Consider the following 16,931-nt stretch of genomic DNA (forward strand, 5'->3'; position numbering starts at 1 on the left):
CAAAAACTATGATGGCCATTTGTACATTTATTTACCACATATTTAATAGAAGAAAAAAACACTCTTCAGAAAAAGTTAAAGGTTAGAGACGTACACACGCTACAACACGTTAGAATCATCATTAAAGTATCAAATTAATAATAAAAAGGCAAATACCCCAAAGATGCAATTATAAAATAATAATAATAATAATAAAATAAAATAAAAAAAACAATTCTACATGTATCTTTTGTGGGGGTTTTTGTGTTACTTTGTGTTTTTAATTTAAATAAATTATGAATCATAAAACCTGTGCTGGCGTTGAGTGCAAGTGTTTTTACCACTTAGTTCATGGGGGGAAAAAAACAAAACAAAGCAAAACACAATTGGCATGTAGAACAACAGTTACAGTCCAGTGATTTGTGTTTATTTAACAAGCAAATTAGCTGAGGTGGAGCCTCATGGCATAAAAAAAATTAAAAGTCCAATCGCCCAGGCTCATTAGCTTCAGCTACATGTTTATGTTTATAAATATACCAGTTTAATTGGGAGATCAAAGCGCCCCTGTCTACCTCTTGCATGGCTAAAAGGGCAAATAAGTTGTGGCTCACAGATCTCTTTAGTCTGCTAATTTGATCAAACTCATTCTGTCTTTGCGTGCTTCACTCCCTATAAAGAATGACAGCGAGGTGGATAAGTTTTGCTTGCTCGATGTTCCTTCATGTTTCTGTTGGTGACGGGTGTTGATCAATGAGCCAAGAGCTCTGCTTTCTGGTCTATTTGAAGTGTAGCCTACTAAATCTTTATGTCAGCAATTTTAACTGCTTCATATACTATTATTAAGAGCACAAAATGTGTTTGTTGGGCCATGCGCTCATAATATGTTTGAGTTGTCTCACCCAGTACCCAAATTAGACATCATCCAATCAGCCAATTTGTGTAAGTTCCAAAACGCCTTATGTAGGATTTAAAATAGCAGTTTTTTTTTTTCTTTTCCATTTTGCCACTTTTATTGATACAACAGTTGTTAAAGGACAGGAAATGATTGGAATAAAGACAAATCATTTGTCACACCACAGGGTGACTTAATACTTAATACAAAATGGTCATTTAAAATGGCAAACATCTAACCTAAAATACAATTTCCCATATACATTCATATACATTTTGAAATAAACTGCTGATGTTAATTAAAAAAGCTCATGGACATTGCATTCATTAACTACCAACAGATATTTAAGATTTGTCCTGGTAATAAATATGTTTACTGAATCAAAGCCATTGCTTAGATCCTCAATCGTATAACATGTATGTCCAAGTGAATGTTTCTCTCTATTGGTAAGGGTGACAAATATATTGCATGGTCTAATTTTCAGACTTGTTAGTTGGGTTGCGTTAAAGGAGGCCAGCACTTGTGACTTCCCTATGCACTCAGAAAAGTAATTGGTGAAAAGGACTAATGGACAAACTGATAGACAATATCCCTGTTCATTTATCAAACAGGGTTAATATCCTCTGTTCTGACTTTAATTTATTAAGTCTCTTTCAGGCGAGCTCATCTCACACCCTCCTCTGAATTACGGCCACGTTCCTGCAACAGCCTACGGAAATTGCAGGCTTTTTTTTTTTTTTTTCTAGTAGCATTTTTTTTTTTTTTTTGCTTTTGTTTTAAGCTAAAGTGTGTAATTTCTATGCAGAATTGCAAGAACAAGGATTGATTAAAACCGGCATACTTGAAAACTCCCCCCATCTTCCATTGGTCAGCCAAACAGATAGTCCCACCTTGAACTCATGCCATTGGTTGAGCCAATGCTGCTGTGTTGGACTGGTCAAGTCACTTAAAGTTGTCATTGCATATTAAACAGTGGTAGGAGAAAATATTTGATCATCGAAAAAATTACAACATCTTTAAATGTGCGTTTTTTATGTTCTTCTCTATATCATTGTATATGTTTTTGCTTTTGAGAGAGATATTGTTTCCGAAAGCATGTGCTATGAAAACAGTGGCTTGATCGACTGCATGAGATTCTAATACATTTTTACAAAACCACATTAATTTTCCATGATTCAGTAAATGTCATGCTTGCATGTATTTTACAACTGTTCTGTACAGCTTGGGGCCTTGAAACTTAAATAGTTTTTTCTTTTCTTTTTTTTTTTTTTCTTTTTTTTTACCAAAGCAGTATTCTATTAACACGAGTTAGTGATATGGAAGGCGGGTATGTCTATAGGACACTGTCATGTATTCAAGGTTGCTAGATTTTAAGTGACAGCCATGGAGATCTTTGTCCAAAATCCCAACAGACATCAATGTGTTTATATTCGACATATAGTACATACACTAATGCTTACATGCATGTACACACTGGTAAATGGGGTTGTGATAGTTGAATAGACTCCCTTGCGATGATCTTTCTGTTTTGTTTGTATTTGAATCTAAACTCCTCAATCAAGGATTCTTGAAACATTTTCAAGAAAAAAAACAAAATGCTTAACTATTTTTACTACTTTTTTCTTATTTCTTATTTCTTAATCTTTAATGTATCCTGAGAACGTCCCCAGGAAATGCTTAAATAGCGTTCCTGTAAAAATGAACATCCACATTATGTTGCTTGAAATGTGTAGCATTTATTTTTTTTATGGAATATAAAAAAGTTAGCTAGCAGAATGTCTGGGCTGCTCTTTTTCAAACAATAAAAGTGGATATTAACTGTGGCGGTCAAGCTTTAAAAAGGACAGAACAGGATTGCTTCCCTAAAAATGATCTTCATTTACCTCATGTTTCTCAAAACATGTCTTCTAAAGCCAATGCCTGGTTTTGTGTGAAGAACAGACCAAAATGTACGTGTGGAAGGAGACCAAGGATGAGAGAAAGGATTATGGGCAATATTCTCAGTGATCTTAATTTTCAATCTTTCAATTTTTATCTCTAACAAGAGACTTATGGGTGATGGAATTTTAATTTTTAGGTAAGCTACATATATTTTTTCTCCATTCTTTGTGTCTCTCTCTCTCTCTCTCTCTCTCTCTCTCTCTCTCTCTCTCTCTCTCTCTCTCTCCCTCTCTCCCTCTCTGTTTTGTTTTTGCAATGGTTTTGATTTTTGTATAATGATTAATGCCCTGACTTGGGGACACTCAATGTAATTATGGCTCTGCAAGATTTTATTATTTTATTTGTCTGTTCTCCATCCTGCAATGACTCCAATGGCCCAAAAGATATCTGATACAGAACCAATGGTTTTTGCACATTTCTATTTTATTTATTTAATGTTCCATTAGGCATTAGGATAAACACATTTATAACAAGAAACACCAGGAAAGATTTGACCTTGCTTTCACCATTTGATGCTTTTTTCTGATTGCTTACATAAATGTATTTCCTGTTTTTTCTTACAATCCAAATTGGCAGTAAGGAACTGCATGCCTTTTCCCTGCAGTTTTGATCTTCTGAAATAAGACAATTACCGCGAGATGCTGGATCTGAATAGCAAAGCATTTGATATGCTATTAGTTCAAGCCTGTGGTTTAATGTGCGGGATTATCGGCCATTGAGCAGTATATTCCGCACTTAATCTCCCCTGCGTGTCTAGAGAGAGAGCAAGCAAGAGATAGATGAAAGTGTGTGGTCGAGTGTTGTGATGTTAGCACGGGTGTGCGAGCGCGCAGCGGCATAGCCTGGTGCATTTTGATTAGAAGTTCTTGCAAGTGTCCGCTTCTGAAAGACTTTTTGTTGTACAGGAGGATTAGGAGCCTTTTTTACTGTGATAAAATGCTGTTAGCTCAGAAACACACATGCAATGGGAAACGAGACAAAGCCATGTCAAGTCAAGTCATTTTTATTTGTATAGCATTTTTCATAACACACCGTTTCAAAGCAGCTTTACAGAAAATCATGCATTAACAGAAAATGAAACTGTAATATCTATAAAGTCTTAGAGTCATCATTGTGTTGTTTGATTAAATATGATTGTAAATTGTGTATAAAAATAAATAATTAAATAATAATTGTATTTAGAACCCCAGTGAGCAAGCCGAATGCGACTGTGGCAAGGAACACAAAACTCCATAATATGTTGGTTAATGGAGAAAAATAACCTTGAGAGAAACCAGGCTCACTGTGGGGGCCAGTCCCCCTCTGGCTAAACAGCATGAATATAATGCCAATATTAGTTATTTATGTGCAGTGCAAGTCATGGTTTAAAATTACTCAACTAAGTAAATGTTAAGTGCCACTATTTAAACAAAGATTTTGTATGAACTGTAAGATTAATGACTAATGTCTTTGAAGTTCATCCTGGATTAACTGCAGAAGTTCACATAGATGCATTGTCCTTTGTTAGTTGGCTGATGAAGGCTTTTGTTGGCAATTAATTGATAGTCTAAGTATTACATTTTAAGAGTGTAGTCCATCATTAGGCCAAGGTGATGCAGGCAGGGATCATTGAGGTGCATCGCTGCCGGCAGGTTATTTCGGTGAGGTCTATCCTAAATCCAAGGTTCAGGCAGTGACATATGAATTATCCCATGTCTTATGGTTGGAGTTGGCATCAGTTCATCCTCTGAAGTCCATCATAATAGACTGAAGTGATATTTGGCTGGCACCGGATGCATTTAGTCATCATCACTCAGAGACACGTAGCAGTGGAATCTGACACCAAGCAGGAACGGAGCTGGATCTGGCCGTGAATCCCGAGGTTGAGACAGGGAAACAAGTAGAATAATATTAGTGTAGATGCCATTAAATTTTTTGCAGAGTTATAGATTATGATAAATGTTTCTGGTTCCGGCAGACCTAACTAAAGCAGCCCAATTGTGAGTTGACTGATTAATTAGGTGTATGTCTGGCTAAACAGATGAATCTTTAGTCTGGACTTAAACTGAGTGAGTGTGTCTATGTCCTGAACAATTAGGGAGAATATTCCATAGTTTCGGAGCCAAATAGGAAAAGGATCTACCTCCTTTTGTGGATTTTGATATTCTAGCAACTATTAACAGGCCAGAATTTTGCGATCGCAATGAACGTGATGGAATATAGTGTGGTAGAAGATCACTTAAGTACTGCGGAGCTAGACCATTCCAAGCTTTGTACATAGTTAAAATCTTTATACAAATTAATATGACATTTAACAGGTAGCCAATGTAACGATGATAAAATGGGGTTAATATGATCATATTTCTAGGTTCTAGTCAGCACTCTGGCTGCATCATTTTGAGCCAATTGAAGTTTATTTATTGAATTTGCAGGACACCCTCCCAGTAATGCATTACAATAATCTAGTCTTGAGGTCATGAACGCATAAATTAGTTTTTCGGCATCAGCAACAGAGAGCATGTGACGTAATTTAGCAATATTTCTGAGGTGGAAGAATGCTGTTCTACAAACATTGGAATTTTAATTTTCAAAGGACAGATTGGTATCAAATATAACACCTACGTTTTTTGCAGTAAAAGATGATGTAACAGTACATCCATCGAGAGTCAAATTATATTTTAGGGGCTTATTTTTTTTAAAGTTTTTGGTCCAATAATGAGTACTTCTGTTTTGTAGGAATTATGTAGAAGGAAATTTCTGGCCATCCAATCTTTGATTTCATTGATACACAGAGGCCCTAAAACTGATCCCTGTGGCACTCCATACTTAAATTTTGTTTGATTTGACAATTCCTCATTAACACAGAGAAAGTGGTAGTGGTCTGTTAAATAGGACCTAAACCACAAAGTCCACAAATGCCAACATAATTCTGATGTCATGATCTATGGTGTCAAAGGCAGCACTAAGATCTAAAAGCACTAGAAGACAAATGCAGCCACGATCTGATGATAAGAGCATGTCATTTGTAACTCTGATAAGTGCAGTCTCTGTACTGTGATGGGGCCTAAATCATGACAGAAATTGTTCATATATACTATTTCTCTGTAGAAATGAACATAGTTTGGAGGACACTACCTTTTCTAGTATTTTCAACATAAACGGGAGATTTGAAATCGGTCTATAATTAGCCAATTCTCCAGGATCAAGCTGTGGCTTCTTAATAAGCGGTTTGATAACTGCCATTTTAAAGTTTCTTGGAACATGTCCTAAGGATAGCGAGAAGTTAATAATATTAAGAAGAGGTTATGAGATTACAGGGAATACCTCTTTTAAGGGTTTAGTTGGTATTGGATCTAAAATAAATGTTGTGACTCTTCATGACCTATGACAGTGAAGGATTGAATTTGCTCATGAGGAAAATTATGAGACACTGTTTTCTGAGGTACTGTGACAGATGATTGCATAATTCCTATTTTATTTCTGATGATTTAAATTTGATCAGTAAAGAAATTCATGAAGTCATTACTGTTGTATTGCGATGGAATATCTGGTTCAGTCGAGGCTTTATTCCTAACCAATTTAGCCAAACTACTGAATAAACATCTAGGATTGTTGTGGTTATTTTCTAAGAGTTTGCTAAAATGCTGAACTGGCAGCTTTTAATGCCTGTCTGTAGCTACAGACACTATCCTTCCATGCACCGCAAAATACTTCTAATTTTGTATTCTTCCACTTGCGCTCCATTTTCCGAGCTGCTCTCTTGAGAGCATGAGTGTGATCATTGTACCATGGTGCTGCGCTTTTTTCTTTAATTTTCTTTAGTCGAAGGGTGGGGGGGGGGCACACTATCAAGAGTGCTAGAGAAGACTGTTTATATTTTCTGTTATTACATCAAGTTATTCTAGACTTTTTAGCTTACTGAGTACATATGAGATTATTAGTGAAGATATCTTTAGATGTCACTGCTCTGTGACAGAATTTCTATAGTATCAACATCAACTCCATATTAAACATTAAATCTAGCATATGATTATGGCGATGAGTTGGTCCTGTCACATTTTGTCTGACTCCAAGTGAGTTGAGAATATCGATAAATGCTAATCCCAATGTGTCATTTTCATTATCTATGTGAATGTTGAAGTTACCAACAATTAAAGCTCTATCCACAGTAACTACTAGATCTGATAGAAAATTTGCAAATTCACAAAGGAAATCAGAATACAGCCCAGGTGATCTATATACTGTAGCAAGGGCAAAAGATGTCAGAGATTTTTTATTTGTATCTGATGGTGTCATATTAAGCATTATTAGTTCAAAAGACTGTAACTTATATCATGTCCTGATGACATCCACTGTAAATTGCAGTATGAGGGAATGAGGTCACTGGGACAGGAAGGTTCAGGTCTCAGGTGAGCTTTTAATCACAAACTTAGGGATAACACAGTCATAACTGGCACAGTAACTTCTTCAGCTTCACAAACTCTTTAGCATCACAGGCTCCTAGTCACAGCCTCTTAATCATCACAAAGTCTTTATCACAACTCTGTAGCGTCACAAACTCAATAGCTTCACCATGAGACTCTCGTGCCAGACTCTCTCTCTCTCTTCTGGCGGTGGCGTGGCTGTTTATATTCCACTCTCCCCAAGCTCACTGGAATTAGAGACAGGTGTTAGACATAATTTAACTCAAGTGTAAGCGCCCTTACCGCTTTCTCTCTCTCCGGACGGGCGCTCAACCACGCCCCCGCTGCCACATGCAGCAACACCTCCTCCTCGACCCTTCAGACGAGGCTAATGTTTATAGCAATAACCTGGGGGAGTAGATTCATTTAAACTAATTTATTAATCCGGTTTAAAACAGGTTTCAGTCAAACAGAGCACATCCAAACTATGATCTGTAATCATTTCATTTACAATTAGTGCTTTGGTTTAAAGAGATCTAATGTTTAGTAGCCCTACCTTTATATGATGTTTATCTTAATTGTTTTTGTTTTTGTTTTGTTTTTTTAAGTTTTACCTTAATCAAATTTTTTCTAAATTATTTAGTGAGGGGTTTGTGTTTGTTAGTTTGAGGAACAGACATACATGATACAGTCTCTATGTTACTTACTTCGTTTTCTCTACAGGTCACTGCCTCCGGATGGGAAATGGGACTACAACGCACATTCCATTTGTGTTGTATTAAATTGTTTTTCTATGTAAACGTGTTGGATGTTTGTTTTTGTTTTTCTTCTGTTTTATTAGTGTGTTTTGCCATAAGTAGAGTGTTTTTTAGAGTTAAATTTTTTTCTCTTGTATCCCAGCTTAATGTGCAGAGACAACCATTAGTAAGCAATTTGTTGCTTGATTTCACCTAAAAGTGTAACACTATGGCTCTGTGGCCCTGTTAAAACATTTCTCTGTTTGTCTGAGCAGCCCATCCACAGATTTCAGAAACGTAGGATGGCAGGGGAGCAGTCATTCATATTTGAGGAAAGTGCTACCTTATTTCTTGAGTTATAGTTGCCCTACCAATCAGATATCGCTTTCCTGTTTAATATTACTGAAGTGTCCAGTCAGATAGCTTTCCTCATAAATATAATGTACTCTTCCCCTGCCATCTTACGTTTCAGAAATCCTGACATAGCAACATTAGCCCAACCAATTGTGTGTGTTTGAGGTAGAGGTCTGCATTCCCGCGGAACTCCCACAGGACCCGATTAGATTTCTTGTGGTGCAGGATTACATTTCCGAGTTGAAGGCGGGAGCGGACGGTACTTACATGAGATGTGGACGGGAGTAGGCGGTCAGAGAAGAGCCTGAAACATCCGATGTGGATCTCTTTTTTTATTTTATTAATTAATTAATGCAAAAAAATAAAAAAAATAATATATATATATATATATATATATATATATATATATATATATATATATATATATATATATATATTCATAAATAAATGTGCACACAGCTTGTGTATTAAATTATCCGATATTTAGAGTAGACAGCCAGGTAGTCAACGGGGCTTTAATAGAATGGCAGAGCAAAGCGCGCACTGTGTCATCAAAGCATGTGAAACTTGAACTAGAAAATGGTCAATTTAGTGTTAAGAAACCAACTTCAGGCGAGTCAAATTGGTGTCTTTTTATCTGATAATAGCAATAAATAAAAAAAAAAAAAGAAATGTTCTTTGTATACACTTTTTGTCTATTTGTATGGATTTTGCTATATGTGGAAAACAAATGCATGGTTGCAGGAATGGGAGCGGTCGGGAAGAAAATCACTGCGGGCAGAGAGCAGTGAAAAGTTGAACTGGCATGTATTCAGAATTTCGTACTATTTTGAATGTCCCAGTTTTATGCCTTAAAATGATATCATGCACTCGAGCTGGCATGGACTTCACAAGTTTGTGCAAAACCTGATGATCCATGTTATGCAACATGTTTTGAGAATGTTCCAAATAGCATCTTGTGTACTTCAATAGACCTTATTCACAGTAGTGCCATCTTTGATTTTTAACAAGAATGAAAATGAGGCTGTGAGGGATAAACCTGCCATCTCTTCAATGGGACGCACAGTATAAAGCTGTATAAAGCTCCTAGATCCCATCTGAGTTTCCACAACATGTGTCATGAGTTTTTCTGTCTATTAAATGTTCTTGGGGGGAAAAAAAATAATGTTTTGTCTATGGAATGATCCAAAAACTCTTTAAACTGCAGTACAGCCTATTGAAGAGACTGTACGTCTATCCCTCACAGCCTTGTTGTCATTCCCGTTGAAAATCAAAGATGGTGCTGCTGTGAATAAGGTCTGTGGATATAAGTAAATCTGATCTACTTCTAGTACATAGCATTTAACACGTTCAGTGTCACAAATTGGCTTACATTTGATTAGTGATCTAGAAATATATGCAGAATCTTAAATATTTCTTCATTTTACATCAAAATCCTCAAACTTTGTTTATTTTAAGGTTTACATGAAATAAAATCCAAGGTTTTCAATGTGGTCTCGGACTTTCAGATCACTCAATAGGTCGTTGAAAAAAAACAACAACTACAAAATGTCCATCCTTGGCAGGTTTTATCTGTCTTTGGTTTGCTGGCGACAGTCATGCATATTAACACTACGGTTTGTGCAGAGAAATGCATTTACGTTTCATGTCCATCGGCACTTATCTTCGAGAATCCAATTTGCATTCAGATATATGCTGGGAAGGAGAGAATGGAATGGCGAGCGTCTGTGTGTCTTATCTCCCGTTGCTGTGTGTAGCACCTGTTTCGGCATGCCTGTCCTTTCTCTTTGGGTAATTTTCATGGTTTCTAGTTGCTTAATATTAAACGTCTTGTTGCACCCTCGCCTTATAATCCAAAGCGCCAGCAGCCAAATGTTCCCTGGTCATGGCTTCATTAAATACAGATGTACAGACTGGCCCCAAGCTCAAGGGATGGCTGTGTGAATTCTCCAGAGTCTTCACTGGAGGGCCACAACACTTTCATTAAAGGACGGGTTATGTCTTCATCTACAAACATAAACCATATACTGTACGCAAGTGTCACTCATCAGAACTCATTCGACAAATTACAGAAGCCCAATGCCAGTTTAATGAAATGAATTAGATGCTTAAATATTTCTGAAGAAAGAACTAACAGATTGTGACTCTCGATGCATGGTCCAAATAGAACTTTACCCTATTATTTTATGTATTATTTTATTATTTACTTCATTAATGCCATTCAAAACCATTTCACGTTTATTATTATTATTATTATTATTTTTATGATAAATGATATATGATAGAAGACACCAATGTTCAATAAATATTTAAATGTTTTATTAATAATCAGAACACAATTTCTGTACCTATTAATTACAACTATCACCTAATTAACAACTTGCCACATTAACAATTCAGATGATGCACGGTCGCACTACAGTATATCTGCTCTTTCAAGTTGGAAAAATCCAATTAATAAAAAAGTGTTACCAGTAAATAAATATATAAATCCTAAATGCATAATGAATAGCAATATCTAATACATAATATATAAAAAATAAAAAACTCCCATTTGGGTCCCTCTATTCCAAATCAAATTTATGCCAATTAGATCAAATTAGCAACAAAAGTCTCCTGTCTACAAGGCTTGTAAACTGTTCAAATGTTGTAAAATGTTTGCGTGCTATTATTGTAATTGTTCTGTAAAGGCGTAGGTTCTAATTAATATATGCAAATCGCTCCCTCACACTATTAAATTATGATGGATGGTTTATCAGAGTTTAAAGGATTAAGCTCCCTTTTGTTTGTTACGCTTAGTTTATCGGTTCAATTTTCAAAGCAAGAGAAAAGACGAAACACAAAAATGTTATTCCTTAAAACTTTTGCCCCCCTTAGCTCCATGGTCTTAGACACAGTGGATTAAAACTACTTCCTCATTGTCTTCAATTAGTAGTGCTTTCTAAGGCAAGCATCTGTAATACTGTTGCTCATACGTAATGTTAGGGATTTGATGAAACCCTAAACCATAAGTATTAAACTTCGAGTTGTCTTGCATGGGCAAAAAACAGACAAAAAATAAACAAAATACCATGCTATGCTGATCCAGCAGCTAGACCAGCACCAAACCAGCATAAACCAGCTTGGACCTGCTTGGGACTCCTCATCAAAATGACATCCGGTTCCGAGTCTGAACTGTGTTCATACACTCATTCCACAGTTAGCTTGAATTCGAAAGGATTTGGCTGTGGTCTGTGATCTGCCAAAGCCATTAGTCATTACAGTTCACCTGATGGCATAATCTTAGCATCCCTGCCAGCTTCGTTAGCCAGGCTTCTAATTTTCTGTATGGACAAATTACTTTCAAGCTGAGATGACCTGTACTCTATACATCTAATCAGTGATGGATATTACAGCAGTTTGGCAGGGAATCCATGGGGATCTTATGCCAAGAGATGAATTTTCATGTACAGTTTAATGTAGAACAGAGAACATCTATCATAGCTCGTGGGCACCTTGGCACCTGGCAAGACAAGCCACATGTACAAAATCTAGTCAGGGAAGTGTGAGAAAAAGGAAATAATAGTGTGAACGGATGGATGAATGACTTTATTTTGTAATGTAAAAACCTCAGCCTTTTTGTGGTTCAAGTAGACTCCATTTTCTCTTCTGCACGGCAGAATTTCATACGTGTATGATTAAATATGAATTTAGCTCCACTTAAAAGCCCCCTGGGAGAGAAGGAGAAATAACACTATTGAATTTGTGTCATGAATTTCTGTAGAATATGGCCATAATTGTCTTCTTTATGTTGTTCTACTCAGAAATTATAGCCGCAGAACATATTTTATAGCAAGGGCTTCCATTGGGATGGTAGGAGCCATGTGAAATTGACAGAGTGCTTGTGCTGACTACTGTGTAGGTCTGTAAGTAAGGGAATTATTAGCCATTAATGAAGGTGGAGTGAGGTCACATACGCTACATGAAGTCTTGTTAGAATGATATGTACTGTAAAGTGAAACAGTTCTGCTGTAATCCAAAACTGTCTGCACCAATGGCTTCTTTTTTTCATTGCAAGATTTGGTGACCAATGTGTCCCTGTGCATTGTGCGTGAAATGACCTCCGGTTCACTCTTCGTTCCCGGGCAGGGCTCCTTTCTCAACATCGAGCTGATCAGTGACCACTGCCTACTGGTACCAAAGCGTGACGGAACTCAAAGCTGACTTTCATGACTATGTAAGTTGTCCCTCTTACGTGACAAGGCTTTTCACACTTGAAATTGATAAAGGAATGTACCGGGTTTAATACAAGTTAAGCTCAATCAACATAATTTGTGGTATAATGTTGATTACCATAAAATAAAATTTCAGCCTGTCCCTCCTTTTCTTTAAAAAAGCAAAAATCAAGGTAACAGTGAGTCACTTACAATGGAAGTGAATGGGGCCAATTTTTACCTTGGGTTAGTAATTCATCCTAGGTACACAGTTTTCAGGATTTAACACTGTACACATGTACACCCTCTGTATTCTTATTAGCTGTTTCTGATTCATTGTCTGTTTTTTAAAAACTGGCTGTCATATTTTAAGGGGCCATTCACAATGAACATTCACTCACTGAACACTTTAACAGAAACACTATGGTCCAAATAAAGTACCCAACGTGATCTTCTGCTGTTGTAGCCCATCCACCTCAATGTTCGACGTGTTGTGCATTCTGAGATGCTATTCTGCTTACTACAATTGTACAGAAGGGTTATCTGAGTTACCGTAGCCTTTCTGTCAGCTAGAAGCAGTCTGGCCATTCTCCGTTGACCTCTCTCATCAACAAGGTGTTTCCGTCCCCAGAACTGCCGCTCACTGGATGTTTTTTGTTTTTGGCACCATTCTGAGTAAACTCTTGAGACTGTTGTGCGTGAAAATCCCAGGAGATCAGCAAAACCAGCCCGTCTGGCACCAACAATCATGCCACGGTCGAAATCACTGATATCACATTTTTTTCTCCATTCTAATGGTTGATGTGAATATTAACTGATTCTCCTGACCCGTATGTGCATGATTATATGCATTGTACTGCTGCCACACGATTGGCTGATTAAGCAGGTGTACAGGTATTCCTAATAAAGTGCTCTGTGAGTATATATTTGCATGTTTGTGCACTTTCCACTAGTTTTGTAATATGTGCTAGATGGACGTGTTTGACCATTGCGCAGTGTCTCGCTATTTTGCAGCATCTGGCGCAGGAGCATTTGTCAAGTTAAAAAGAACCCCTAACATAGCATCGGCATCAGAATACATCACTGTAAAAATGGTACTAATACCATGTTTAAAATAAAACGTGTTGAATGTTTCAAAATCGCCACCACATGGCAAGAAATGTGCACAGCATACTATTCACATTACATGTACATCATGCTGTCAGAGAAAAGGAGAAGGAAGGCAGAGCTGCTTCACCTGAGACTGAGAGAATTGAAGAACAGGGTTTTCAGGCATATAAAATTTTTCAGCAGCCACCCAAGTGAAATTTCAGGTCGCCAAAGCAAATTCAATGACTTTTATCTAGAGTTCTAAATATGCTTCTCATCTGAGATGCACATCTGTGTTTTATGTGATTGTCATGCATGCTATCTCTGGAGCATGCAAGTTTGCGCGAGTCCAGCAGGTTTCCTGTTTGTGCTTCAGTGACAGGAGAGCACAGAGCGGGATGACTCATGCTACTCAATCCGGTTTCTCTCAATATGGCGGCACACACAACAAAACTTACATTACCCATTTAGATTTAAATTTTTTTTTTTTTTTTACCTTAAATCACTATGGAGGAAATCAAACATCTAAAGGGCTAGACAGACCGACATGCTAACCATCACTGATGAGGAAAACAGCTAAAACAATGCCATGCGCAAACAATTATGTGTCTAGAGGATTTTTTAAAAGTACACATCATCATTCTGTTCGAATGATGATAAAAATAAGGAAACAAATCCTAAAATCCATCAAAATGTCTTGGCATGTACCACTGTTGATGTTTACATCTGGTTAGGACAAAAACTCCACATATATGAGATGTAGTTTTCCGCTTGACACTTAATCAAGCTGTGTAAGATGAAAATATGAATATTTGAACAGCACAAATTTAGAATTCAACAACTATAAACAAAGCATCTGCTGTTGGTGTTATGTCTACATGAATGAACGTAAATATGTTCTTTGTCAACATGTTGAGAACAGAATATTGTCATTTCTAATCTCATTGTCAATGTATGGGAGGAGTTCTTCATCTTTGGTGAAATCCACATGGGACTGTCTGTGGTTGCTAGTTATTTTCAATTGTTCCTCGGTGGTTTGGCTTTCAAGTCATAAAATTTGAATATGATTTCAATATTAATTTCTCATTGTTCTATTTATTATTCATAGTAATGTGATGTTTGTTAATGAAATTCAAATATTTATGATGTGAGCTAGCTTCATACATAAGTACATTTTATTATTATTTTTATTACTATTCTGCCGTCGTATTGGTACAGCAAGAGCAGCATATGCTTACTAAAATTACAAAATAACAACAAATTTGTTCACTTCTAAGATTCTGTATCTTGGTTTCTTTTTGTACTCAAGATATATGAAGGGATTAATTGATTTCTGCAGGACTTTGTTACAGCAGTCATGGGGCTGTGCTAATGGAAGTGATGCCCATCATTTACTGGGGCGGCTTTTGTACTGAGGATGAAAGCAGAAACGATGTATCGGTTTGCTCTGAAACAAAGTGCAGAGAGAAGAGAGAGAGAATCTCCTTTTAAGGTCCCTGACTGAGCTGAGATATGCTTTGCTCCCTTAAAACTTAATTCAAACAAAAGATTGAATGCATATTTGTGTATATGTGTGTAAGGCCTGAGCGATAAATTGCATATTCACAATATATTCTTGAAGGGATTTTGTTGATGATTTCTGTAATTCAGATTGTCTATATCAATAAATCAATTTACAACATTGTGTATACAGTATACATCATATGCATATGCAAATATTTTTTCACGATTGATCAGATTTATCAAAATGGATTTTTCCAGAATGGATGGGCGCCATATATAAATATATACACTGATCAGCCACAACATTAAAACCACTGAAAGGTGAAGTGAATAACATTTATTATCTCATTACAGTGTCACCTGTCAAGGGGTGGGATATATTAAGCAGCAAGTGAACAGTCAGTTCTTGAATTTCATGTGTTGGAAGCAAGACAAATGGGCAAGCGTAAGGATCTGAGCGACTTTGACAAGGGCCAAATTGTGATGGCTAGATGACTGGGTCGGAGCATCTCCAAAACGGCAGGTCTTGTGGGGTGTTCCCGGTATGCAGTGGTTAGTACCTACCAAAAGTGATCCAAGGAAGGACAACCGGTGATCCAGCAACAGTGTCATGGCCGCCCAAGGCTCATTGATGCGTGTGGGGAGTGAAGGCTAGCCTGTCTGGTCCAATCCCACTGTAGCACAAATTGCTGAAAAACTTAGTGCTGGCCATGATATAAAGGTTTCAGAACACACAGTGCATTGCAGCTTGCTGCGTATGGGGCTGCGTAGCCGCAGACCGGTCAGAGTGCCCATGCTAAACCCCTGTCCACCACCGAAAGTGCCAACAATGGGCACGTGAGCATCAGAACTGGACCATGGAGCAATGGGAGAAGGTGGCCTGGTCTGATAAATTACATTTTCTTTTAGATAATGTGGACGGCCGGGTGCATGTGTGTCATTTACCTGGGGAAGAGATGGCAGCAGGATGCACTATGGGAAGAAGGCAGGCCGGCGGAGGCAGTGTGATGCTCTGGGCAATGTTCTGCTGGAAAACCTTGGGTCCTGGCATTCATGTGGATGTTACTTTGACACTTACCACCTTCCTAAAGATTGTTGTAGACCACGTACACCCCTTCATGGCAATGGTATTCCCTGATTGCAGTGTCCTCTTTCAGCAGGATAATGCACCCTGCCACACTGCAAAAATTGTTCAGGAATGGTTTGAGGAACATGGCAAAGAGTTCAAGGTGTTGACTTGGCCTCCAAATTCCCCAGATCTCAATCAGGTTGAACATCTATGGGATGTACTGGACCAACAAGTCTGATCCATGGAGGCCCCACCTTGCAACTTACAGGACTTGAAGGATCTGCTGCTAACGTCTTGGTGCCAGATACCACAGGACACCTTCAGAGGCCTTGTGGAGTCCATGCCTCGATGGGTCAGAGCTGTTTTGGCGGCACGAGGGGGACCTACACGATATGAGGCAGGTGATTTTAATGTTGTGGCTGATCGGTGTATGTATACTCCCACTTATCAGTTCTCTATTCTGCCAATTATGTTGTTTCAAGCTTTATTGTATCGTATGAAGTGTCAGTTTACTGTTCAAATGCTGTTTTTGGTTCAATATAATTTAAGCTCATTTGAGGCATAATGTTTATTACCACTATAAATTATTTAGAGAACATAAATAGAGAACATTATAAAAAAAGAAAGAAATGCAGGTTACAGCGGATACATGAAGGAACTTATAATGGAAATGTATGGCCACAAGACGTAAACATTATACATGTAAACAAGATTTTAATGAGATAAAATCTTTATCTAACCTTAGAAAGTATGTTCTATCCAATACCAGGATTAAAGTTTTCTATCATTTGT

At 37.4% G+C, this 16,931-nt stretch overlaps 1 pseudogene; it reads left to right on the forward strand.

The window, feature by feature from the left end:
- LOC127434528 (dihydropyrimidine dehydrogenase [NADP(+)]-like) overlaps window positions 1–16,931 on the forward strand; it is a 245,984-nt pseudogene that overhangs the window by 126,369 nt on the left and 102,684 nt on the right.

The sequence above is a fragment of the Myxocyprinus asiaticus genome, chromosome 44 (genome assembly GCF_019703515.2).
Source record: "Myxocyprinus asiaticus isolate MX2 ecotype Aquarium Trade chromosome 44, UBuf_Myxa_2, whole genome shotgun sequence".
Classification (NCBI taxonomy): domain Eukaryota; kingdom Metazoa; phylum Chordata; class Actinopteri; order Cypriniformes; family Catostomidae; genus Myxocyprinus; species Myxocyprinus asiaticus.